General features: G+C 38.1%; 1 protein-coding gene across 1 annotated transcript in view; it reads left to right on the top strand.

The window, feature by feature from the left end:
* Positions 1-14,247, top strand: part of KCNQ1 (potassium voltage-gated channel, KQT-like subfamily, member 1) — a 368,288-nt gene that overhangs the window by 166,180 nt on the left and 187,861 nt on the right. The window lies entirely within an intron of this gene.

Below are 14,247 nucleotides of genomic sequence, written 5' to 3'. Positions count from 1 at the left end.
GAAGAGTTCTTTCAAAAATAACAAAGTTATCCAGATCAATATCAAATCCAGAATTAAAATTCAAGATCTTTTAAAGTCCATTTAAGACTTCCCCCAGATTATACTTCCTTACTGCAAATGTTGAGTATCTACAAGTCCTGCTGACTTCCACTGGAGGTCTGTAGTAGATCCTAGGTGTCTCAATTTGTGCATCTGTAGTTAAGGGCTGTAAACCAAAATTTGTATTGAAGTGTTGTGCTCAGTGTTGCAAAGATAGAGAGGGAATTGATTTTTTTTTTTTTTTGATGAATATATATACCCTTGCCTCAAGCACAAGGCTTTCCCTTCTTCTGTCATTCCCTGTCTCACTCAGTAGATAATACTGAACAAACCTGGTGAGTTCATGCATGGTCAAGGATTGTTCATCCCTGCGTCCTTCCTGCTGCAAGTATTTTGTAGAGTGGACCAGTAAAACTGTTAACTGTTGAACCCCTAATACCTGGGGTAATATGAGTTAGAAGATTCTGGTTAACTCATGTAGGCAATGCTGTACAGTTATTTGACTGTACAGTAACCTTATTTCTAGTGAGGTTTATTAGCTTATTGTGAGTGTAAGTCCTGCTGAACACTAGACTGTTTCTTTCAAGCTTCTCTGATGTCTCTACATTCTTCGTAACAGCATCAGATGGCGTTATTAGCTTAGGCACAGCACTATCACTCTCATCCTTTTACATACTGTAACACCGACTTGTCATCTCTGCTCATCCTTGTGTCCCATGAGGACTGCTCTCAACTCAGTGCTCATCCTGCACCTTCAACTTCCTCAGTAGTCAGAAAGCCTAGAGATGTTGTCCCTTAGTATCTGCATACATGTTCTTCTTCAGAAGCTTTGAAATTTGGGGATGTATCATTTGAAAAAAATACCTAAATAATTTTGAAACACACATTCCATGTTGAAAAAGCCCCAAAGAAGATAATCCCATTGACTTAGTCTGAGGTCTAGACATCTCAGTACGAAGGTCTCTTTAGAAACTTGGTCAGGACTTTCCAGGAAAGAACATCTCTTTTCCTCCTGGCAATGATGATAATCCCCTACTGTTCACAGAACGTCATTTAAATTACTTAGAGGCTTTTGGCTTGCTCCTGGATGACTCTTGATGAAGATTGGCTTCAGCTATAGATTTGGGAAAACTTTCACAGGAAAGTTCAATCATTAGAACTAGGCAGCAATTTGTTGTGAATTTCTGAGAGGGAAGAGCTGTCAAAAAAGAAATCTGGCTCATCTTCAAAAAAGCTTTTACAACACAGTCTGTTTTGATCTATGGCTCAACTCAAAAAAACTGAGGGGGAAAAAAGATCTGAGATAGTTAAAATGTCCCTGTCAACATTTTTTTTTAATGAAAAGGTCTTTCATGTTCAGGCAACTTTGTAATGAAGTACAAGCTAACCTATCTTGGAATTTGAAAACCAACTTTTAAAGTGCTTTGATTGACCAAAACTGGAGCATTGTTACATTTTTATTTGAAAATCCTCTTTTGATTTTTTTTTCCCCCCCCCCCCCCCCTCTTCTGGGATGGGAGTGATTTCTGAAATCATATATGTTTTCACAGAACAAAAACACACTCTCTCACTCAGCTCTTGAATCTGTTCACTAGCTGAGGATCTGCCCTGTACACTTTGGTGAGCGCCTTGAAGTGTTAACCTGATATTCTGCTGAAGTGTGGGTTAGCTGTATCACTTTCAAAGGAAGCAGAGATGTAGGGTCACATTCTGATGTCCATGCTCATGCTGAAGTAGTGCCTTGTGCTGCCTAGAAGTCACACTGATTTCACAGAAACTATTAACGGAAGAAAGTCGTCAGCATAAATAGATACCAAAATTTTAAAAAATCCTTGCATACAAATGGTATTTACCATACGGTTGGACAAGATGCAGAAGTCACTGATATTATGCTGCTCTATTTTAAGGATCAAAAGCTGCAAGAAAATGTAGTCTTTCTCTCCACCCCCTTCTCAGCCTCACATGCTTTTTTTTTAATGTGTTATTTTGGTAAGAGAATGTATCTTGCATTTGAAAGGTTTAGTTTATGTGGAGTTTAACATTGTATTAACTTTCAAATTATATTGCAAATAGGAGCTTAGCATCTTTTGGCTTCAATGGCAAATGTATGTATTCTGACACCTTAAAGGATGTTTTCAAAAAACATCTGAGTTGCAGTGGCTCTGTTTCAAATGTGCTTTTACTGAGGACAGGTCCTTTAGGGAGTAGTCCTCTTCTGAAGAGAGGACAGTGGGCAAAGTGGAAGCTTAGAACTGGTAGTTTTGTATGTATTTTACATGCCACTGACTTGCAAAACCTTGCTAAAATTCAGCAGGCTTATAATCTAAGGAAACTTGGTATAACTGAACTTGCTTGGGAAATTTTACAATAACTTTTTGGATATTGAGCTTTTTATGCTTTGATATATTTTGGATTCTTAAAATCAGCTGGACTGTGATTTGTTAAAATCATGCACAAAGCCTGTGTTTATAGTATGACTTAGTTCACCTTATGCTATGAATGTAATATTTTTTTGGAAGTATAGCTGGAAAAATTGAATATACTGTTGTATGACAGCTGTTTATAATCAAAGAAATATGTTTAAAAGAGTTCTACGACCTTTATAAACTATGCATGCAAATTACTTTTAGAATTGCTTTATTACATTCAGTTGTGACTGCCATTGCTTTGGGTAACTATTCAAATCCATTGTTATGAATTAATTACAACCATAATACAGCCTTTTGATACATTTAACTTCACTTACATCAGCTAATCAAAGGTGCATGCATGTTATGCTGCCACAGAACATGAAATCATTAATTTTTAATGTTCTGTTTATTTCTTTAGTGCATATATTTTTTTCTAAAAATAGAATGCAAACTGTTTAAAAACTGAAGAGATTTGATTGGACATCAAATGTATTTGTGTGCTCTTTGCAGCAAGAACAACTAGTGAAATATTTGAAATAAATTGGCAAGGAAGTGAACTTCTGGTCCATGCACTTTAACTCCCTTGGGAGTGTGCTGTTCATTTGTTAATACACACAACACATCATTTGTATGGAAGATGCCAATTCCTGCTGTGTTTCTCTGTTTTTCTTTCATTTGCATGCAAACATGTAGTCCTTGAGTTCTACAAATGTAACTGCTGTGATCCATGGGAAAATTTGCTGCATTTGCATGCATAAATATGCAGGGTTTCTAACAGAAAAAATTCTTACTAAAATGTGTGTGTGTGTGTACATCTATATGTACTCAGTTAACGTAAATATGGACATTTAAAAAAAAAAAAGCCAGGATGAACGTAACATGCGTTTCTTACATACCTGATGTTGATCCCTGATGTGTGTACTCTGGCTAAATAGGGATAGAAAGCTCGTTTGAAAACATTCTCAAACAGTTGACACTGCTGCTGCTATTTTTGTCCAAAACTCTACCACATTTATTTTTGGGGGCTGTTTTTCCGAACAGGGCAGTAATCAGTCCCGTGTGGCTTATACAGTGCGCTGAACTGTACGCACCTCTTGCCTGTTTGTCAGCCAGAAATCGGAGAGCTGTGCTTGTAGGTGTTAGGACTCAAACCTGAAGAATATATGGAGAAAATCAACCAGTAGCCATGTTCTGTTAGTGACAGCTAGGAAAAGCAGCCAAAAGTGAAGAGGCTTGCAGAGTGAACTGCTAGTAAAAGCACAAAGGGATATCAGCTAGCCATGAAAGAACTGAGGCTGGAAAAGGGAGAAAAAAGTCTGACTACAAGAAAGTGAGGTTCTGGGACTGCCCTCCGACAGGAATTTGAACAGCAGGAGCCAAACCGGTACTTGCATAGCTCTTAAGTCGATTGATGGAGGGATTCTGTGATGTGGTTGCTGAAATGATAGAAATGCAGGTGGTCCTTCCCCTCTGGTGGGTGCTTTATCACATTGAGGGACACTGTACCCTGTGTATCACCTCTGCTTCCTCAAAAGCTTCAAATGGAAGTAGAAATCAAGATGAGCCTTCCTGTTGGTAACCTACAGTGGGATTAGCATTTCTTAAATCAAAGTAACAAAGCCGGGAACAAAACATTTCAAGGAATAATTTTTACTCCTTTTAAATGTATGCGTCCTCCTCATATAAGGCTTACCGTCCTCTCACAGAATTGCAGGCTTAACTCCAGCCACCACAGCATAAAGCTAAAAGTTTGCTCCCATCCTCTGAACATCTCGCTCTGTCCTCACCTCCCTCACCCCACAGTTCTTTTCGACACGGCAACTGTTGCTTTCTTTTCCAGTGCAAAGTATGCTAAATCCAGAGCCATATCTGATTCCTGCTATTAATCCTATCATATTGCTATTAATCCCAGAATTGAGGTTGACATAAATTAATAAAAAATTACTACAGAGTAGCTCCAGGCCTATCATATCAGTATCTTTAAAAATCAAGTCAAGTAGGAGGCAAATGGATATAAACTTAGTTGTTTGAGTGTAAGTCCCCTAATTTAAGCTTTTGTATCAGAATAGTATTTTAAAGGCATCCCAACTCTTTTATTTAAATAACTTAATTCCCAAATTTTCCAGTGCATTTAGAATTTGTATATTCTAGATCACTTCATGGTGAGTTTTTCCCAGATAACCTTTCTTTGTTTATATTCTTTCTTTTCTCCAGTTTTACTATCAGGTTATGAAATTGTGACATTTGTTTGTCCTTGTCTACTTATCCTAAATGTTGTTTTGTCATCTGTGCAACAGGTTCAGATGATGTATGTAACAAGTTGGTCAGTATAAGCTTTAAAAAGGAAAAAGAACAATATATGAAAGCAAAATATATTTCCTTTCAGCAGTCTTCCAGTGAATGCTGGTGTACCACCCAGGCTTAAAGAGCTGCCTTGCTTATGAAAGCAAAGGCAACACAGAATCAAACAATGGTTCAATTTCATGCCTCATTTCAGACATCGTTAAACATATTTGGTTTCACCTCATCTTCATCAAGGTCCCAAAAAGAGACAGGAGCCCTGATTAATGTATATTGCAGCAAAAGAGGAAGAGGGGAAACTTCATAAATCTTTTTTTTTTCCCGATTTCTTTGCTCCTTTGCCTGCTGTTGTGCAGCTTTTTATTCCTCCTTTTTCTGAGATTATTCTTTCCTTGTGCTTATTTTTCTCATTGCTGCAGAGGACATAGTGCAGTTATTAAACCCCTGGCAAAAATCAGCGCAGCCTTGCAAAACTGCCCATGGTTGTTTCTTCTACAGAATACTGTTCTCAGGAGGATTTCTGCATAGCCTGAGTGACACCTTGGCGCTATTCCTCTTTACTTTGTTTTACAAAAGGGTTGAAGACCCCAAATAGAGTAACTGTTTAATTTTGTTTACTTTATTCTCCAGTATAGCAGAAAATATTAGCACCCTGCTTTATGGGCTCTCTTTATTGTTCTTCCCCCGTACGTGTTTATAGCCAGTGGCCAAGGAGATGAAAACCTGTTTACATCACCCTGGCGCTGTTGAACTCATAGGAAAATATCTGCTGGCTGTGATGGAGACTGAATTTTCACTCCGTAGGTATTAGATGTGAGAAAGCCAGGACTCTGTTTTCCCCCATCATCCTTCCTTCAGGAAGGTTCAGGTACAGCAGGCTCCAGGATGAAGCTACTCTGTCATCATATTAGATCCAAATTAGTGATCTATAGGGTATGGTGTCCTGTCTCAGAGGGTGGCTGGCATGATGAAGCAGCTGCTGTAGAGATTTGTGAACATTTGTGTAGTAGTCAGTTCTAGGTTAAAATAAAATTGGTAAGACGGAGGAAGATAACAGAATAAAACACTTTTCTGGATCTTGCACATCACTGCGGGTTGTTGGCATTACATGACCACCAGAAGCAAGCTTGCTTTCTGCTAAGCCGCTTCCATCGGTGCTTCAGATATGTTTACATCCACTAAGCAGAAGGGGTTGGGGCCGGTGAGAGCTCTTATCTCGGCAGGCAGGAAGCCACGTGCTGGGACAGGCAGAAGTTGCAAACAGCTCTCAAGGCGTCACTTGTAGCCCCTCAGTTGCCAAGGGGCCTGCATAGGAAATATATCGTACCTGAAGGAGTAATAAAATCTTGGTACCAAGTACTGTCTGTGTAAGCTACTCTGAATCATCAAAAAGGCGCTGCTCCAAAGAGTAGAGGCTTTGTAGTTGTTAGAATGGGCTTCTTAATTGCTGGACATAAAACTTGAGAATTTCGGTTTGTCTTCCTGTAGTTTCATTCAGTTTGGTGTTTGTTTCCCCTCTCCTTTTCTCTCTCCTGGCTCTGCTCTGTTTTTCTCCTTCTGCTGAACATTGGCTCCCTTTCCTGCACCTTTATTGTCACTTTTTGTATTTCTTGGTCTGTCCCTTTCCCCACCCAGCAGCCACACTCCACGTGCTGGGTTAGCTTCAGAACCTGCTGTGTCCAAGTGAAATCTCATCATTCATTGAAACCTCATTCATGTGCACTGCAAATGAAACCTTGGAGGCCAGTGATGCTGACACACAGAAGAATGAAATACTAACCTAGATGAAGGTTTGACCTTTGTTATTTATAGGAGGTACAGCTAATTCAGTATCACCTGTACCTGCAGGTTTTTCTAATAAAGTGTTTTGATGTAGTGCTTTTGTGGCTGTTGAATTTTGAAACCTTTGGAGAAATTTTAATTTTAAGCTAGCTACACGACAGCAAGCTGTTGAACTGAACTTTGCTTTTGTTTACGCAAAATCCAAAGGAATGAGAGACAAGGACTCCTCTAAGGGACATTGTATCTAATATCAAAAACATAAGCTAACCTCGATGATTTACATAAATGCTACAATATGTGATTTAAATGAAAGTTAGCATTTCATATTTTAAGTGCAACCTCTTGCCTCTATCATGTGGAGATTTGAAGCAAGTCTTGCAAAAATTCCTTAGCTCAGCAAGCTCACTCTTAAGCTAACAGCTAATACAGTGCAGAGATCAAAAGGCTTGGTTCAGTTTTTTTTGGAACCTGCACATTGAGATAAGATCTACATGAGACCAAGCTGAATATTTTTCATGTTACATCTGTGGTTTACCAGAAGTGACAGTATCACATAATTAGTGATGTAATGTTTGAAACATTTAGTGAAGTCGCATGTGGATCTAATCTTTATGTCTAGTGGAGCTGTTATATATTTGTATAGACTGTAACTTCTTTTCTGTAATGTCTTTATAGCTTATAGTTGATTGGAATGATGTCTATTATAATAATTTTATGCCTAAGGGTAAAATTTATTGAACATAAATGAACTAATATCTCTTGAATACTGCTTGATTTTGCAGCAATAAAAAAGCAAGATTTGTCACCTGCTAAATCACATACCTAACTCAAGTAGTCCATTTTTTATTGTCTTAAAATTGAAATAGCAATATGTGGTCTTTTATTGGTAATGATAGTTATAAGATATAATAACTATCATTATGATATAATATTGTATGATAATTCACTAGCAAAATCTGAAGGCTCTTGAATAGTGGAATTGAAAGTTAATTCATTACATTTATAATTGTTTTTCCTCATTTTAGTCTCATGCTGTAGATACCCCATGGCACATTCTGAAGTGCCTGGCTTTGTATTAAGAAGAGAAATTTTGTGCACACCTTTCTGGGTAATTTCTGGTTTCACTGCATGGCCAAAATGGCTCCTGACTCACCAGAAGAAGAGATTCCTCTGTACTGTGGTACAGGAGGTAGGCACCTTCTGTGTGCTGTGGACAGCTTCCCATACTTCAGCGCTCGTTGAGGCAGTATGAGAATAGCAAGAGCAGTATTTCTTTATGTATGTTCTTCTACAAAATACTTCCTTCCTAAATGGAAAGAATATTTCTTTCCTAAACTGTTTCTGGAGCTCCTGATAGTGACAGAGAGTATGATGAGAGTGCCCTCATCTCTGGCACTGCAGAGTGCAGGTGCGGTGACTCTTAATTCAGTGTCTGCAACGAACCAGTGATTTGGGTTTGATCTTTTTATTTGTTCAGATTTTTCTTAGATCTTCTCTTTCCACTTCCATATTTAGTGGTTGCATGCCTTGCATATTCTCTCTTTGGCAATATCCAGTATTTCTGTTGGTTCCAGTTAGGATAAGATTTTGTCGGTTGTAATACTGTGTTTGCACGTTATTGCCATTAAGGTGGGCAACTTTCAACTGTCTGAGTAAGTGGAAGTGATGCATCTTTTTTGGAAAGTGCTTTTGATGTACTGATTGAAAGCTCTGTTTTAGAGGTAAGAAATAGCAATGTTTACTGTTAGCTATCATCAGTCTGCCAAACTAACGGACGTTTGCCAAGCAGCAACCGCTTGCTCAGTACTTTACATGCATCTATTAGTGTGCTTCCTTCCATGGTGGCATCAGGAACACAAGCCTCCTACTTTGGTTCGCTGTTTGCTGGATACATTTATTCTTGTGTGTTTGTGTGTGTAAAATAAAAGAAAGGAGCCCACTGAATTCTCCTTCAATTTCTCATTGCAATAAACATTTAAAATATTGGAAAAGTAGCATCAACAGGGTTGGCTGTTTGAAAGCTGGCTGTGGCGTGAAACACGTGAACAACTCTCAAGGTTGGATTTCTGCTGTTTCTTGAGAGAAGGCCACATTGGGTCTAAGTTCTGTCGACCTCAGTTATAGGAATATTTGTTTGACTTTTTTTTTTTTAGGTGTCTGTTGAAAGTGCTGGCAGGTTCCTTGCCCTTATTTTGCTGTATTTTTTCCCCTGAGCAGTGTGGTATACCATGTACAATCAGTTCTCAGTCATTCTAGGAATAACTGAACAAATTTTAAGATTTTTTTTCATAGTATAAGTTGTCATATATATGCAATAACAAAAGATGACTAAAAACTTAGTTGTTCAAAGACCACACTTTCTCTAATGACTTCTTGTTGCAAATGAGTGTTGTCAAAGTGGCTGTAATGTTCACGACTGCAGCACTTTCTTTTTTAATGAATATTATGAATTGTGACATTCAGTGGGACTGCTTGTGATAATAAACACTCTGTATAATAGATGTTTGCATGCTCTGGCCCTTACAGTTTCTTGTATCAGCTAATGAGAGTATTTTATATGTGCAAGTGTCAGAAAAATTTAACCATACTCTGTGACTAATACTTAATAATAAGTCTAGATATAATCAGTAAAATATCAGCAGAATTGCGTGCAAGTGAGTTTGGGTTAAATAACCCTTTTATTTTTAATTTATTGTAGTTACATGGATATGGTCCAGAGCATACAAACTCCAAGTTTTGATCCAGTGAGATGTACATGATAAAAATTAAAGGATTTTTTTGTAATTCAGGAGTTCAGAAAGACTTTTTCATAAAGGCACTTAGCCTATGTAATGATCTCCCCAGAGCAGTCTTTGAAATCACTGTGCTTAGAGGCTTTTAAAATTGAATGCTATAAAATGTTCATGGATAATATACGTTGAACATTGGCTGAAAGATAGACAAGAGTTTGACTAATTTCATTTTCCTCCCTATTATTTTTTCAGCAAGTTGCTGCCAGTTTCTGTCTGTGCCTATGTGCTTGGACTCACTGAATCCTTCACCACTTGAGAAATTCCAGCTAGTACAAAATGCTAGCAAGGCAGCAAGTTCTAGTCTATTTGGGAGAAAAAAAGAAAAGAAGAGACATAATTAGATACCTTGAATCCTTCTGCAACCTGTGATTCTGGGCTAACACGCTCAGAGAAAGAGAGAGAAAGAGCAAGTAGAATCTTAGGCTGATGTGGCACTGAGCAAGCCAGCATCAGTGTGTTCGCTGAGGGAGATTTGTTTGTACCGTGATGTATAGCAAGTCCCATTTCCATGCTCTTTAATTAAGCAGGGTAACAGCCTGTTGGTTCTTACTGTGGTTTCCAGCTCTGTTTTTAGTTATGTGGGGCTTTATGATCTTCTCTCCGTGTAAGTAATCTAACAATAAAATACTCTATTTTGAGCAGCAGCGTGGGGCTAGAAATGGAGGCAGTGTTTCAGTCTGCTTTTGCACCTCTAGGACAGGGCAGCAGTGTGAGTGCTCAGTCAAGGACCCTGGCAGTGACATTTTTCATTTCCTCTCAAGTGCCAAAGATGGAGTGTTACTAGGCTTGTCACATTCTCTAGCATGCTGAGTTACATGCAAAGAGCAGATATTTCTAAAGTACTGCATTCATGGTTCATTTGGATGAGCAGGCATTTCTAATTTGGCACCAGCCTAATGAAAAGATGCATTCCATTCCAGATTCCAGCAGCTGCAGACTTCATTGACTCCAAAGATAATGCCTTTAGTTTTGGCCTTGGAACTCGAGAGATACTTCAGCTAACTGCTTCTAAATCCAGTGGCTGTTATACTTAGAGGAAAAATAGTGAAATAAAATAGTTACACTTTAAATTCACCCCATGTTAGTTTTTGTTTGATTTACTGGAAAATTATAGATATACTCTAGTAGATTAAGTAAGAATTTATGGCATGTTTTACATGCAAAAAACCCCAGCGCCAACAAAGCCAAAGCATGTCTGACAGAAGAGGTAATGCAGAGGACTCTGATTTAATATATAAATGCTAAGCAGTTTTGCTAGTAGTGGGAGTGAGTCATGTGCTTTCATTTCTGCATTTCTTTGGATTCTGAAGGGGAGAATGAAGGGTAACAGCTGAGGGGGAAATTTAATTTTATTACATATTGGGAGGTAACTACAGTGAATGGTAGGCATAGCCTTGTATGTTTGAGAATAAAGGTAAAATTTGGGCATTGAATTAGATTCAAAGTTAGAAAAAATATTTCATGCATACATTTCACTCTGGCATTCTTTCTCTTTCATTGTTCTTTATAAATAATTTACATTGTTGTCTTGGTTTAACTCCAGCCAGCAGCTAAGCACCACGCAGCTGCTCGCTCTCTCCTCCCACCCAGTGGGATGGGGAGAGAGAATTGGAAAAAAGTAGGACTTGTGGGTTGAGATAAAGACAGTTTAATAGGACAGAAAGGAAGAAAATAATAATAATTATAATAACAATAATAATAATAATAAAAGAATTGAAATATACAAAACAAGTGATGCACAATGCAATTGCTCACCACTCGCCGATTGATGCCCGGTTAGCTCCCAAGCAGCGATCCGTGCCCCCCAGCCAATTGCCCCCAGTTTATATACTGGGCATGATGTCATATGGTATGGAACATCCTTTTGGCCAGTTTGGGTCAGCTGTCCTGGCTGTGTCCCTTCCCAACTTCTTGTGCCCCTCCAGCCTTCTTGCTGGCTGGGCATGAGAAGCTGAAAATCCTTGGCTTAGTGTAAACACTACTTGGCAACAACTGAAAACATCAGTGTGTTATCAACATTATTCTCATACTAAACCCAAACCATAACACTGTACCAGCTACTAGAAAGAAAATTAACTCTATCCCAGCCGAAACTAGGACAACTGTCGACTTCCAAACTGACAGAAGCAGCCTGTTCCTGAGATAAATATTCTTTTACTAATTTAAATACAGAGCAGAGGAGTTCTCACTTGTGACGGTTTGATAGAAGCATTTACCTGCTGCTTCTTTTGCTTGCTCTCTTCATTTTGACCTAAAAACCAGTGTTGAACTTGCTTGAGTAGATTAAGTTGAAGGATAAATCCATTAGACTTCTGCTGATACCTGAAATATAATCAACTGACACCTAATGTTTAGAGATATGAACATGGCAATGGGACAGAATGCCCTTGCCCTGCTAATTTCAGTTTGCTGTACCAGCAAGACCTGTAATGCTCACAAGAAAGGCATGCCTGCTTATTAGGAAAAAAGGCAGGGACTTTAAAAAAGGAGTGGTATCAACATGACACTATAACTTTTAAAACTAATTTTCATAGATCTGGCTTTCCTGCACATTTAACTTGAACTTTGAAAGTCCTGTATTTTAACAAACTTGTGTCCCTTTCTATGTTTTTGCACTTTTCTACTGACAGTAGAAGTTTTCAAGCTTTTTAATAATATTGTCTGAGAACAATACGAAAAAGTTTATCCATTGTAAAGGTGAGTGCAATACATTGATAGAGGGGCATGTTGCGCAAAGCTTTCCTCCCTGAAAGCTACGGAATAAGCCTTGGTGGTGTTGGAAGTGGAAGGAGGAGAAGGGACAAGTTGTGGTGGGTTGGAGTGTTGAGAACAGGCTGTATCACCAACTTTTCCATGCAATGAAGTGAGAATGGGATGGTTTTTTCCTGGATGTAGTAGGATGAGAGGCAGGGTAGTAAGCTGCTCTTAGACTAACGGAGAAGAATCGTAAAAGATCACAGCAAAGAATATAAGAAATATCTGGTGTTGCCAGTCATTGCAGTAGGGTGACCTGTTTGGGTGTTCAAAGTGTAGAATTTTGAAATATTACCTAGAGCTGCTGAGGAAATAAATGAGAGAGCCAGTGATATCCAACCTGGAGGACAGAGTCAGGTAATTAAACTTCTCTGTAGATATTGAATAAAAATAATCTGACAGAAGTTATTTTTTCCTGACACATTTAGGATTCATATATGGTTGGCTCTTAAATCAAGTTACTTGGGCTTTTTTAATACCAATCTATGAATATGGGAATTTGACTATAAACACCCACGGTTGAGATCCTTACCTGAAAATATTTGATATTGAGATTTTTTTTTCTTTTCTTCTTAGGATGATAGGTGTTATCTCTTTCATTTGTATTCCATTTGTATAATTAGCATGTTTTAGTTCATGACAAACTGGGCTTCTGTGACAGACAAGCTTTCACTAGTAGAATGGGCTTATCAAATATAGAAAATTCTTTTTTGTCTGTGGGTTTTTTTAAGTTTTGTTTTTAATCCTGGTTTCACTCAAGATACCAAAGTAGGAAGCCTCATTTTTCTTTTTTTTTTCTCAGGTTTAGCAAAGCACCCTTTGGCTTGGGCACTGCTGTGCCACAGTGGACTATTAAAGTTGTTAAGTCAAAATTGCCTAACACTGACTTTTTTTCTGAGTGCTGCCATAAGAAAATCTTGGCAGTTTATTCAGATATTATCTCTTGGAATTTACTCAATGCCTAAGTTGAGGAGGTAGTTCTGATTTATAATTACGAGGTGGATAATCTAAATTCATCTCTGTTTTTATAGGCATCCATACAGCGTAAGCGCTCTGGACTGGAAAAAACCCCAACAAATCATAAATGTAAAATCCAGACCCAGATCTCAGAAGTGGAGAGCTATAAATGTACTTTTTAAAACACAGAAACGGCAGTTCTACTAAAACCCCTGTTAAGCATCTCTAGTAGTGAATAGATTTCATTAAACTGCCAAAGATTGTGCTTCATTTTTCATCTAAAAAAGCCTTGTAAACCATTAAGCTGCATCCTTTTTGGATTCAGTGACAATAACGATTGAGTAAAAGATCTGGTATATAAGGTTTTTTATACCAAGCATGGATCCAATAGCATTTTGAAATTAGCAGCGAGTTAATGGCACTTTGCACTGCAGAAGTCTGTTTTAAATGAATACCTCAACTGAGTAAGTAAATACAGGCTTGCATTTTGTGGAAATCCCCCCAGTTAGTCCTTTATCTTCTGTTTGCTCAGCTTTTAGAAAGTGTGTATGAAGTCACAATGCTAACTAGAAAAAATTAGTTCTCTGCTTGTTATTTGACACTTTCTTTACGTGATTCCTCCTAAAACAGGGCTTGTAATGCCATCACATTTTCCCCAATATCTTCTTGTGTAAGCTTAGTTAACCTTTTGGAAACACCCACACTGTTTTCAGATTTAGTAACAAAATACTGCGCATGTGGCTTTTATAACGTTTTTACACTCATTTTTTGGTATTAGGATAATGCCAGGGTAAAAAGTTAAACACTGATGTTCCAGTTCCCCAGGGGAGCATTCACTGTTTTTTATCTCATCTCTGTTACTGAATTCTTTTGTGATCTGAACTTTTTTAAATATAAACCACTCCCATTTTCTGGAAGTGGAATGTGAGATCTAAAGACCTGAATTTGAGAAAGGTTGACTTTAATAGTTGCAGCTGAAATCAATGGAAGCTGTACTTGATTCTATCAACTGTCATGTGATGCTAACCGCAATTAATTCTTCATTTTCATGACCCAAAATGCAGATATACTGTAAGGTGATTCTGAAAAAGACACTGCAAGGACATGCAAGGGGCTCAGCGTAGATGTTCAATGGGTCCTGGTGCTGACTTCAGTAGAATTATCTCGAGTATCTGCAGTTGTCCTCAGGCCAATCAGATCATGGAAACTGA

Source organism: Haliaeetus leucocephalus, unplaced genomic scaffold (assembly GCF_000737465.1).
Source record: "Haliaeetus leucocephalus isolate CR32 unplaced genomic scaffold, Haliaeetus_leucocephalus-4.0 Scaffold173, whole genome shotgun sequence".
NCBI lineage: Eukaryota > Metazoa > Chordata > Aves > Accipitriformes > Accipitridae > Haliaeetus > Haliaeetus leucocephalus.
The sequence above is the reverse complement of the archived record's forward strand: the minus strand, read 5'-3'. Positions and strand labels throughout refer to the sequence as shown.